This window comes from Schistocerca piceifrons, chromosome 4 (assembly GCF_021461385.2).
Source record: "Schistocerca piceifrons isolate TAMUIC-IGC-003096 chromosome 4, iqSchPice1.1, whole genome shotgun sequence".
In the NCBI taxonomy this organism is placed as follows: Eukaryota; Metazoa; Arthropoda; class Insecta; order Orthoptera; family Acrididae; genus Schistocerca; species Schistocerca piceifrons.
The window spans coordinates 645,412,631-645,425,078 of NC_060141.1; the positions used below are offsets into that span (position 1 = coordinate 645,412,631).

Below are 12,448 nucleotides of genomic sequence, written 5' to 3' on the forward strand. Positions count from 1 at the left end.
TGTAATACACAAAGAAATGCCACACTGGCAACGATTGTAATCTAAAATACAAGGTAGCTGTTGCAAATAAATCTACTTAAATCATATTAAACCATTTAACGACATCAATACACCAGATAATCCCACAATTTCGAAATTTTGTATACTACAAAACATCTCAGTTGCCGAAAAATAAGTTACCTAATACATATTACTGGGATAGGATGTTGTAATGTTAACAGATAAAATGAAAACTTGATATACTAGCAAGTAAACATCAGCTTACAAAATGATGCATCGTAAAGTTTCATACGCAGTGTGAGTATAAAGAAAGCCAACCTCAACAACTTTAGTCTTGTAAATGAGCTACTTGTACCAAAGAACGCATCTTGATACATCTTTTACAAGCTCAGCAACAATAACAGACCACCTTCTCATCGTTTCCGAACAACTGCCACGTAAAAAATTATTTATGTGTGTCTGCCGGTCATTGTTTGACTATATTTAGTAATTGAAATAATGCATTGCAAACCACCAGCTGCAACTTCATCATCTAATGCTTCAGTTCACAAAATTATCATCACTGGAGAGAAAGCTGGACATTAGTGATTGAAACACACACACACACACACACACACACACACACACACACACACACATAGGGTGGTCCATTGATAGTGACCGAGCCAAATATCTCACGGAACAAGCGAAAAACGAAAAAACTACAAAGAACGAAACTTGTCTAGCTTGAAGGGGGAAACGAGATGGCGGTATGGTTGGCCCCCTAGACGGCGCTGCCATAGGTCAAACGGATATCAACTGCGTTTTTTAAAAATAGGAACCCTCGCTTTTTATTACATTTTCGTGATGTACGTCAAGAAATATGAGTGTTTTAGTTGGACCACTTTCTTTGCTTATATATATATATATATATATATATATATATATATATATATATATATATATATATATATATATAGCAGTAACTCACTACATATTTCCCTCTGTCTTGGTTCACGTAACATTTGCTAATCATTAGAGCAAATTCGGTACAAGCTTGTGATCATGATTTTCTGACATAAGTTGCCGTATTGTTTAGCAAATACTGCGTGAGCCAAATTAGAGGCAAGTTCATAGTGAGGTGTGGCCTGAGCTCCCAGTTGGTGCACATCGACAGCGCAGAAAGATAAGTATATAGCTTCTTTTCTGTGTTTACTTCGTAGATTCTTACTTCCATTGCGTGCGCGTTTCGTATAGGAGGTGTAATTTCGAGTTTTAGTTACTGTAATCGTAAATTCAGGCAGATTGTAGCGCAGTCGTTAGGCATTTGTACAGGTTAGTTCATACATTCTTTGCGTGTTTCCCTTGTGTTATCTAGGCACGGGCTCATGTTTCCGTAACTGTTATTCAACATCGACTAGAATGGACAGGGACTGTGATTGCTGTGTTCGGATAAGGGCTGAGTTGGCATCCCTTCGCTCACAGCTGCAGGCGGCGCTGACTTCGGTCGAGCAGCTTGAGGCTGTTGCCAATGGGCACCACTGTGGGGAGCCGGACTTGGGTATCACGGGGATGTCAACCTCATCCCGTCTGTCCCCAGATTGGTCTGCCGCTGTGGTTGCTCTGATTGCTGCCTGCAGTGGGGCTGAGCCCTCGCCTGTGGTTGATTGGGAGGTTGTTCCAAGGCGTGGCAGGCAGCGAAAGACGTTCCCGGAGGCTGATCAGAAAGCCTCCCCGGTGCGTTGGACAAGCAGGTTTCAGGCACTGTCTCTGGCTGAGCCGGATGCAGCTGCCGGCCCTGTTTCAGAGGATGATTCTCAGCCTTCAAGGTCCAGGCAATCACAGAGGGTGGGCTTATTGGTAGTGGGGATCTCCAATGTTAAACGCGTAATGGGGCCCCTTAGGGATATGGCGGCTAAGGAAGGGAAGAAATCCAGTGTGCACTCCGTGTGCATTCTGGGTGCAGTCATTCCTGATGTGGAAAGGGTCCTTCCGGATGCCATGAAGAGCATAGGGTGCAGCCAGCTGCAGGTGGTGGCAAGTGTCGGCACTAATGACGTGTGTCACTTTGGATCTGAGGAAATTCTCTCTGGATTCCAGCAGCTATCTGATTTGGTGAAGGCTGCCGGTCTTGCTTACAAGATGAAGGCAGAGCCCAAAATCTACAGCATCGTTGACAGAACCGACTGCGGACCTTTGGTGCAGAGCCAGGTGGAGGGTCTGAATCAGAGGCTCAGACGGTTTTGCGACCATGTTGGCTGCAGATTCCTTGACCTGCGCCATAGGGTGGGGGGGTTTCGTCTACCGCTGAATAGGTCAGGAGTTCACTACACTCAGCTGGCGGCTACACGGGTAGCGGAGGCTGTGTGGCGTGGACTGGGCGGTTTTTTAGGTTAGAAGGCCTCGGGAAAGTACGGGGTGGGCTGCAATCTCAAAGGGTGCATGGCAAATACAGGACCTGCTTGGATCAAGGAACAGTCGGAATTGTAGTTGTAAATTGTTGTAGTTGTGCTGGGAAAGTCCCTGAGCTTCAAGCGCTAACAGAAAGCACAGAAGCTGAAATCGTAATAGGTACAGAAAGCTGGCTAAAGCCTGAAATAAGTTCTGCAGAAATTTTTACGAAGTTTCAGACGGTGTTCAGGAAAGATAGATTAGGCAGAATTGGTGGTGGAGTGTTTGTGTCTGTCAGTAGTGGTTTATCTTGTGGTGAAGTCGAAGTAGATACTCCGTGCCTATTGGTATGGGTGGAGGTCATACTTAACAGCCGAACTAAGTTAATAATTGGCTCCTTCTACCAACTTCCAGACCCCGATGATATAGTTGCTGATCAGTTCAGAGAAAATTTGAGTCTCGTAACAAATAAATACCCCATTTATACGGTTATAGTTGGTGGGGACTTCAAACTTCCCTCGATATGTTGGCAAAAATACTTGTTCAAAACCGGTGGTAGGCAGAAAACATCTTCCGAGGTTGTCCTAAATGCTTTCTTCGAAAATTATTTCGAGCAGTTAGTCCACGAACCCACGCGAATTGTAAATGGTTGCGAAAACACACTTGACCTCTTAGCCACAAACAATTGAGAGCTAATAGAGAGCATCATGACTGATACAGGGATTAATGATCACAAGGTCGTTGTAGCTAGGCTGAATACCGTTTCTTCCAAATCCACCAGAAACAAACGCGCCGGCCGAATTGGCCGTGCGGTTCTAGGCGCTACAGCCTGGAACCGCGTGACTGCTACGGTCGCAGGTTCGAATCCTGCCTCGGGCATGGATGCGTGTGATGTCCTTAGGTTAGTTAGGTTTAAGTAGTTCTAAGTTCTAGGGGACTTATGACCTCAGAAGTTAAGTCCCATAGTGCTCAGAGACATTTGAACCATTTTAGAACCAAATGCAAAATAATTTTATTTAAAAAAGACAATCTCCATTCCTTCCGAACTGACTATGCAAATGTAGACGAGATGTGGCCCAAATTCAAAGAGATAGTAGCAACAGCAATTGAGAGATTCATACCTCATAAATTGGTAAGAGATGGAACTGATCCCCCATGGTACACAAAACAGGTCCGAACGCTGTTGCAGGGGCAACGGAAAAAGCATGCGAAGTTCAGAAGAACGCCAAATCCCGAAGATTGGCTAAAATTTGGCACGGACTTCAATGCGAGACGCCATAATAAGTTCCACAACGAAACATTGTCTCGAAATTTGGTAGAAAATCCGAAAATATTCTGGTCGTATGTAAAGTACACAAGCGGCAAGACGCAGTCAATACCTTCGCTGCGCAGTGCCGAAGGTACTGTTACCGACGACTGTGCCGCTAAAGCGGAGTTATTGAACGCAGTTTTCCGAAATTCCTTCACCAGGGAAGACGAATGAAATATTTCAGAATCTGAAACACGAACAGCTGCTAGCATGGGTTTCTTAGAAGTAGATACCTTAGGCGTTACGAAGCATCTCAAATCGCTTGATACCGGGAAGTCTCCAGGTCTAGATTGTATACCGATTAGGTTCCTTTCAGATTACGCTGATACAATAGCTCCCTACTTAGCAATCATATACAACAGCTCGCTCACCAATAGATCTGTATCTACATATTGGAGAATTATGCAGGTCGCACCAGTGTTTAAGAAGGGTAGTAGGAGTAATCCATCGAACCAGAGACCTATATCATTGACGTCGGTTTGCAATAGGGTTAGGTGTGGCAGGTGGCAGTTGACGCTAAATGACGAAAAGCGTGAGGTGATCCTCATGAGTTCCAAAAGAAATCCGTTGGAATTCGATTACTCGATAAACAGTACAATTTTCAAGGCTGTCAATTCAATTAAGTGCCTGGGTGTTAAAATTACGGACAACTTCAGTTGGAAAGACCACATAGATAATATTGTGGGGAAGGCGAGCCAAAGGTTGCGTTTCATTGGCAGGACACTTAGAAGATGCAACAAGTCCACTAAAGAGACAGTTTACACTACACTCGTTCGTCCTGTGTTAGAATATTGCTGCGCGGTGTGGGATCCTTACCCGGTGGGATTGACGGAGGACATCGAAAGGGTGCAAAAAAGGGCAGCTCGTTTTGTATTATCACGTAATGGGGGAGAGAGTGTGGCAGATATGATACGCGAGTTGGGATGGAAGTCATTAAAGCAAAGACGTTTTTCGTCGAGGCGAGATCTATTTACGAAATGTCAGTCACCAACTTTCTCTTCCGAATGCGAAAATATTTTGTTGAGCCCAGCCCATATAGGTAGGAATGATCATCAAAATAAAATAAGAGAAATCAGAGCTCGAACAAAAAGGCTTAGGTGTTCGTTTTTCCCGCACGCTGTTCGGGAGTGGAATGGTAGAGAGATAGTATGATTGTGGTTAGATGAACCCTCTACCAAGCACTTAAATGTGAATTGCAGAGTAATCATGTAGATGTAGATGTAGATGAGGTGAATGTGTAAATCATGAATGTCCAGCTTTCCTTCCAGTGATGATATTTTATGAACGGAAATCGCTGCAGTGGTCTGCAGTGCATTATTCCAAGTAACTTGAAAGCTGTAGAGCGTTTCTTCGAGAAAATATAATGTATTTAGTACCTTGATGTTCTGGATTCCAACCGACCTACAGTCTATTAACAGAAAACCAGCCCGCCTGCACAACCGTTCGTGTTAAGCGCGCTTCCGGAACGGGGAGCAGCTCAGACTCCGGATTGAAAATGCCCAGAGGACGGACGACAAGGATCGTATGCTGCCTACACTGATGCGGGTTTTAGGCGATTTTCCACACCCCACGAGGTAAATACCCAGCTGAAACCGAAGTCCCGCCTCAGTTAACGGTTCGCTTGGGTAACACTACATACAGACTGTGCGGTTCAGATTTCCGTCCCAGGGCTAGTGGGGTGGCGACAGGAAGATCATCTAGCCATCCGTTAAATTAATAATGCCACTTCCGTTAGTAATGAAGCCCATGCGGAACAGGCTCAACAAAGTGAAGATGCTAATTAAAAATCTTTTTTGCATTTTATGTTTGCTAGATTGTTGCTTGTGATGAAGAATAAGCTGAAGTTTAAGAGACTAGTTAGGAAGAATCAGCCCAGAAATAACTGGGATACAGAAGTACTAGGGAACGAAGAGATACACTTGAAATTCTGTGAGGCTACAGATAAAGCGATATGCAGCAACTCTGTAGGTGGTTCAGCTGAAGAGGAGTGGGCGTCTCCAAAAAAGGAAATCAAAGACGTTGCAAAGGAAAACATAGGTACAAAGAAGGAAACTGTGAAGAAACCATGAGTAACGGTAGCAGTACTTCAGCTGATCGACGAAAGGGGGACGTATGAAGATATTCAGGAAAATTCAGGAATACATGAATACAAGTCACTTAGAAGTGAATTAAATAGGAAGTGAAAGGAAGCTAAGGCGAAACGGATGCAGGAAAAATGTGAAAAATCGAAAAAGCTATTATGGTTGGAAGGACTGCCTCAGAACATAGCGAATTCAAAACAACTTTCGGCGAAATTAAAAGCAAGGATAGTAACATTAAGGCTACAACGGGAATTCCACTCTTAAATGCAGAGGAGGGAGAGGATAGGTGGAAATAGTACACTGAAGGCATCCACATAGGGAAGATACTTGTCTGGTGACGTGGTAGAACAAACAGGAGTCGACAGGGAAGACGTAGGGGGTCCAGTATTAGAATCAGAATTTAAAAGAGCTTAGGAAGACATAAGAGTAATGCGGAAGGTATAGACAATATTCCGTCAGAATTTCTAATATCATTGGGTAATGTGACAACAAAACGTCTATTCATGTTGGTGTTGAGAATGAATGAGTATGGCGTTATAATATCTGACTTTCGGAAAAAAATCATTTACACAATTCCGAAGATTGCAAGAGCCAACAAGTGCGAGAATTGTCGCACAGTCAGCTTAACAGCTCAGATATCCAAGTTGCTGACAAGATACATGGTGATTATAATTAAAGTTAAGCTTTTAAAATGCTGTAGAAATAACACCACTGGTCAGAATGACGTCAAACTGCAACGGAATATTATCGGATAAAGGGGAAAACGTATGGCAGAAGGAAAAAATATTGTGAATATTGATCAATAGGTGGCGCCGTATATGTCAGAATACGTAAATGAAAACACCTGTCATGCGCACGACCCATTGAAGCCGGTATAAACACGCCAGGTACACGGTTTTTCCTCCTTTTGGTCGGCGGCGTTCGGCGTAACTGTCTCAATGCAGGGTCGCGCTCTGCTCTACACACGTCGCTCTTCGGAAGTTCCGGACACTGACGAGTTTGAAAAAAAAGGCGTGAGTCTGGAGAAACTGATTCGGAAATTCGAAAAGACGAGTTCTTTTGGTGTGCAACCCGGTAGAGGGAAGAATCGAACTGATTCGACGTCAGTGGAAGCAGTTGCCTCAGCAATGTAGGAGGAGACGAGTGGTGGTGAGCAAACGTGTGGTGCACGGAGAATTGGACATGCCCGTAGGTACGGTGCGTAAAATCCTGCGAAACATTTTTATTTGCTATCCATTTAGAATTACCTATGTGCACGAGTTGCTTCCTGTTGATCTGCCAGCGAGAGGGACTTTTGCTTTAGAATTTCTTGCTAGCATGGAAGTGGACAATGGTTGGCCGTGAAAGATTTTGTGGACAGACGAAGCTCACTTCCGTCTGACAGGATATGTTAGTACACAGAGTCGTCTAATATGGGCAACGGAAAATCCACACGCAAATCTTTTGTCACAGGGCCATATTTTTTTGAAGAGACAGGTGCTTCCGGTCCTGTTACCTGTACCGTCACTGGTAAGCTCTATGAGTGTCTTTTGCGCAACCAAGTCATTCCAGCTCTCTAACAGCGTGGATGTGTTGATGAGATCATTTTTAAGCAAGATGGAGCACCTCTGCACATTTCAAATCCAGTTAAGCAGATGCTGAAGCACTATTTCGGAAATGCTAGAATTGTGAGCCACCATTTCCCTACAGCGTGGCCGTCCCGATCACCTAATCTCAATCCGTCTGACTTCTGGCTGTGTTCAGTTTTCTGATTGCAAACTTAGATGCATTGAAGGCACGCATTGCGGAACACATTCTGAACGTGATCCCGGAAACGCATCGATCAGTCGTGGAACATGCACGTTGCAGAAAACGGTGGACAGCATATTGAACATGTTTTGGCCAGTCACACGGAAAATAATATTCCGATTTCATTCTGATTGATGCATTTTATGCAGTTTTTAGCCCCAGGAAAGTTAAAAACCGATGTGATTCATGCCTTTTTTGCGGTTTTTGGCCTCAGGACAATTAAAAACCGATTTTTCCCATTCAATGTGATATGACCTTGCCATGGTGGATGGTCTTACGTAACTAACAGTATCACACCTACACACCTATGCACACTGAGTAGTACGGTTTGTTTAACGTCAAACGTACGCCTTAGGCATTGTTGTATGATTCATTCGTCATTTGTAGTCGACCACTATTAAATTCTGAGGCTTACAGCACCATCTATTGCTACATTTTGTAACCATTTCTTTTTTTCCTGCCATACGTTTTCCACTTGTCCGACAATATTCCGTTGCAATTTTACATCATTCTGACCAGTGATGTTGTTTCTACAGTGGTTTGAAAGTTTAACGTTAATTATAACCACCCTGCACGTAAGAATGGAAAAGATAATTGAGTATGTGTTAGATGACGATCAGTTTGGTTTCAGGGAAGGTAAAGGCATTAGAGGGCCAGTTCTGGCACGACACGTTCATAGCATTTTTTATCTGGAAAAAGCATTCAGCAATTTAAATGGTGCATGGTGTTTGAAATTCTGAGAAAAATAGGGGTAAGCTCTGCGGAAATACGGATATTATATAATGTGTCCAAGAGTCAACACTGGGAGGCATAGAACGAAAAGGTCAGGCTAAAAAGGGTGTAACGCATGGATGTAGTCTTTCGCCCCTACTCTTCAATACAGACATCGAAGAAGCACTTACGGAAATAAAAGCAAAGTTCAACAGCGGAATTCAAGTTGCAAGGATATCGATGATACGATTCGTTGATGACATGAAGAAGAATTACAGGATCTGCTGGATCGAATGCGTAGTCTGTTGAGTACAAAATATGGATTGAGAGTAAACTGAGAAAAGGGCAGAGTAATGAAAAGCAGCAGAATTGAGAACAGCGGAAAACTTAACATAAAGATTGGTAATCACGAAGTAGATGAGTTTAAGCAACTCATCTACCGAGGCAACAAAATAACCCATGACGCACGGAGCATTGCCCCAAGAGAAGTCTGCTAGTATGAAACGTAGGCCTTAATTTGAGAAAGAAATTTCTGAGAATGTGCGTCTGGAGCAAAGAATTATGTGGTAGTGAAACGTGTACTGTGGGAAAATAGTAACAGAAAAGAATCGAAGCATTTGATATGTGGCGCAACAGAAGAATGTTGAAAAGTAGGTGGACTGATAAGGTAAGGAATGAAGAGGTTCTCTGGAGAATCGGGCAGCAAAGGATATATAGAAAACACTGAGAATAAGAAGGGTCAGGATGGTAGGACATTTGTTACATCATGACGGAATTTCTTCCCTGGTATAGGGAGCTATAGAGGGTAAAAACTGTAGAGGAAGACAGAAATTGGAACACATCCAGCAAATAATTGAGGACGTAGGTTGCAAGTGCTATTATGAGATGAAGACGTTGGCACAGGGGAGAAATTCGTGAAGGATTATATCGATCCAGTCAGAAGACTGATGACTCAAAAATCTATTGCTATGGGTTTACAGTTATTCAGGTTTTCTTTGGTAGAAAGTATAGAGATTCAGAATAGAGTTAACTGCTTCATTAATTTCATGTCGCAATCTAACGTAAAAAAATCTTTAATCTTTGCTGTGGAAATATTTCACCCTGCATTTCGGAAGCCTTTACGAGGATTTTATAAAGGGGTGCGAAGTCGTAATAAGAAGCGACGGTGGAAAAAATCACCTCATATAAGGGATGTTCAAACAGTAGATGGGCAATCGTTTGTCTATATAGTTGTGTTTTTACCCATTGAGGCTACCCGTGGACCGTGGGAAATCAAATAAAAGAACTTCGTGTTAGACTGCTGTAATAAAGGACACATTGATGTAGAAGGAATATGGACACTTCAGACGATTAATGAAAGTACACCTGTTGTCAAGGAACAAATAACGTAGCACAGTAGTCGAAGTGAGGATGCAAACCACAATAGTTTAAATCAATAATTAAGTGGAATGTTGATCACAGCATAAGACACAAAATATTCTGTAAGCTATGGTACTTTCTGTCATTTAACATCTTAAGAATAAAATTTTCTTCTCATTTCCTAGGTTGAGAAATGCCATTTCGGGTCGTACTACTAAACAGCTGGAGAGAGTCACATCCTTACAAATTCTAAGGAATAAGAAACTGATGTCTCTCTCTGGACAACAGTTTTTTCAGGCAATTTCAACTCCTCCTACATAGCATAACTGACGAGGAAACGTGGTCTGCAGCCGTAAAATACTTTAAGGGATGCAGTTGTCCAGAAGCTGTAATTAATCAATAATTTCATTTTAATCGTTATGGATTACAGAATTTAAAAAATGCTGCTTCAAATGTTACCTGTTGTATCGCTGAATCGCATGTCGATTATAAGCTAATGCATTGTGGTGCTGTGACAATAATGACCGCATATACTACGTCCCATAAAAGATTAAATATGTCATGCAAACAAATACAACGATGTTATGGGTAAGACGAATGAAAGACTGTGTTTATTGGCAGAATATTTAGAAGTTACAACAAAGCTACTAAACATATTGCTTGTCCTTCCTCTTCTCCGGTAGTATGTAGTATGGCATATTTACCAGGCTGGAATGAGGGAGGATATGGAAGAAATTCAAAGAAGGGCAGCTCGTTCTGTATTATGCGAAATATGGGAGAGAGTGTACTAGTATAATATGGGTGGCAATGATTAAACCGAAGGCGTTTTTAATTAAACGAAATTTTTGTCACCAACTTTCTCATCAGAATATTTCGTTGACTCCCACCTACAAAGGAAGAAACAATCATCATAATTAAATAAGAGAAATCAGAGCTCGCCGGGAAAGATTGAGGTATTCATTTCTTCTACGTGCTTTTTAACTGTTAGAGTGTGGTTTGATAAGTCTGGTAAAAAAGCAAGATGAAATGTTTCATTAACACTTCACCTGAGTTCTCGATATATTGAGAAATATACACTTGGTCCATCCAGCAACCACCACCTTTTTCATCCCATCAGAAAAATAGGTTTTGTCGGTCTCTGCAAAATACTCATTGAATGCATTTAATACTTCCTCATTTGACAAAAATTTCATCGCAGCAACCGGAATTTCAAATTAGGGAACGGGAAGAAGTCGCCTGGTTAACACAGTTGACGAAGTAGCAATTCAAAGCCAAATTCATACACTTTCGCCATTCTTATTCCTGGTGATTGGAATGGTGCGTTATCCTGGTGAAAGAGCACCTATTTTATGTGCCAACCTCAGTCCTTTTGCAACCAACGGAAGTTCCACACGATCCGTCAATCAATCTTAATTCGGTCCAGTTACGGTTCTGCCTTTATCCGAGTAATCTACGAGGATTGTTCCTTGAGAGTGCGAAAGAACCGCGACTATCATCTTACCATCTCATGGAATGATCTTTACCTTTTTGGTGAACTTTCTCCAAGCTTTGCCCATTGCTTTTATTGCTGTTATCACTCTGGTGTGTAATGATGGATTCATGCTTCATCAGCAGTCACACATCGGTGCAAAGCATCTTGCGGATTGCGAATGGACACCGCTAGACTTTCTGTTGAAATGTGACGGATGCGCGTTAAGTAGACTGTGAGCAGTCGTGGTACCCACATCGCGTACACCTTGTTCGCAGTCAATTCATCGCGTAAGACATTATATACTCGCTCAGTAGAATGCCTACGGTCTCAGCAACTCCGAATTTTTATTCGGCGGTCTAGCATTATCATATCACGCACTAAGACAATGGTTTCCTTTGTGATGACCTCAGATGGACGGTCATGAGCCACTCCACGCAGCTCTGTTTTGATTTATGCGGCAGTCCAACCCTTCAAATGAAAAGGTTTCTTAGGTGCACGGAACTTCGTTTTTTCCATTTTCATTAGTAGTCGACACATTGACCAATTCAGACGGCTGTCAGCAGTGAACTGTAAGCTGTACATTGTTGAAATTTTTTGTACAATTCTTGGAATAATGAAGCTTACCAACCATGAAGGCGCAACAAAAATGTTCCACTCTTTCACGGAAATTCACCAGACTTATGAAGTCACCTTCTGAAATTGCAGAGTATTCACGTACATGTAGATGTAGCCGTAGTTGTAGTAGGGTTGGAACTTTAATAGTGACAAAATATATACGTGTTTCAAAGTTTTACTGACCTTCAAAGTAGCCACTAGCTTTGTGTATAACCTGTTGCCAGCGATGAGGAAGTCGTAGTATACACTTAGCACTCCCAGGTGTATTGACAGTTCGAGCGGCGCCGTCTATTGCCCGACGAATTTGTAGCAGTTCTGAAGCGAATGCCGTGAAATGTTTCCTTCAGTTTAGAAATCGAGCTGAACTCACGAGGACTTGTCAGATGAGTGCAGTAGGTAGTATAGCACTTGCCAGGCACATCAGTCAAACAAATCAGTAACAGCTTGCACTGTACGTGCTTGAGCATTGTCCTGCAAAATGATGGTCAGGTCCTGAAGAAACTGTCATTATTTCTAAGCTGGTCGCAGGTTGTGTTCCAAAAGTAAACAGCATAGAGACAGAAGTGATGACACTTTCTGCAGGACCTGACCATCATTTTGCAGTACAATGCTGAAGCACGTACAGTGCAAGCTGTTACTGATTTGCTTAGCTGATGGGGCTGCTAAGTGCTATACATCTACATCTACATCTACATACATACTCCGCAATCCACCATACGGTGCGTGGCAGAGGATATCTCGTAC

At 42.6% G+C, this 12,448-nt stretch overlaps 1 protein-coding gene across 1 annotated transcript in view; it reads left to right on the forward strand.

Moving 5' to 3' along the window:
• Positions 1-12,448, forward strand: part of LOC124795275 (glutamate receptor 1-like) — a 504,894-nt gene that overhangs the window by 452,646 nt on the left and 39,800 nt on the right. The gene's annotated exons all lie outside the window — the stretch shown is intronic.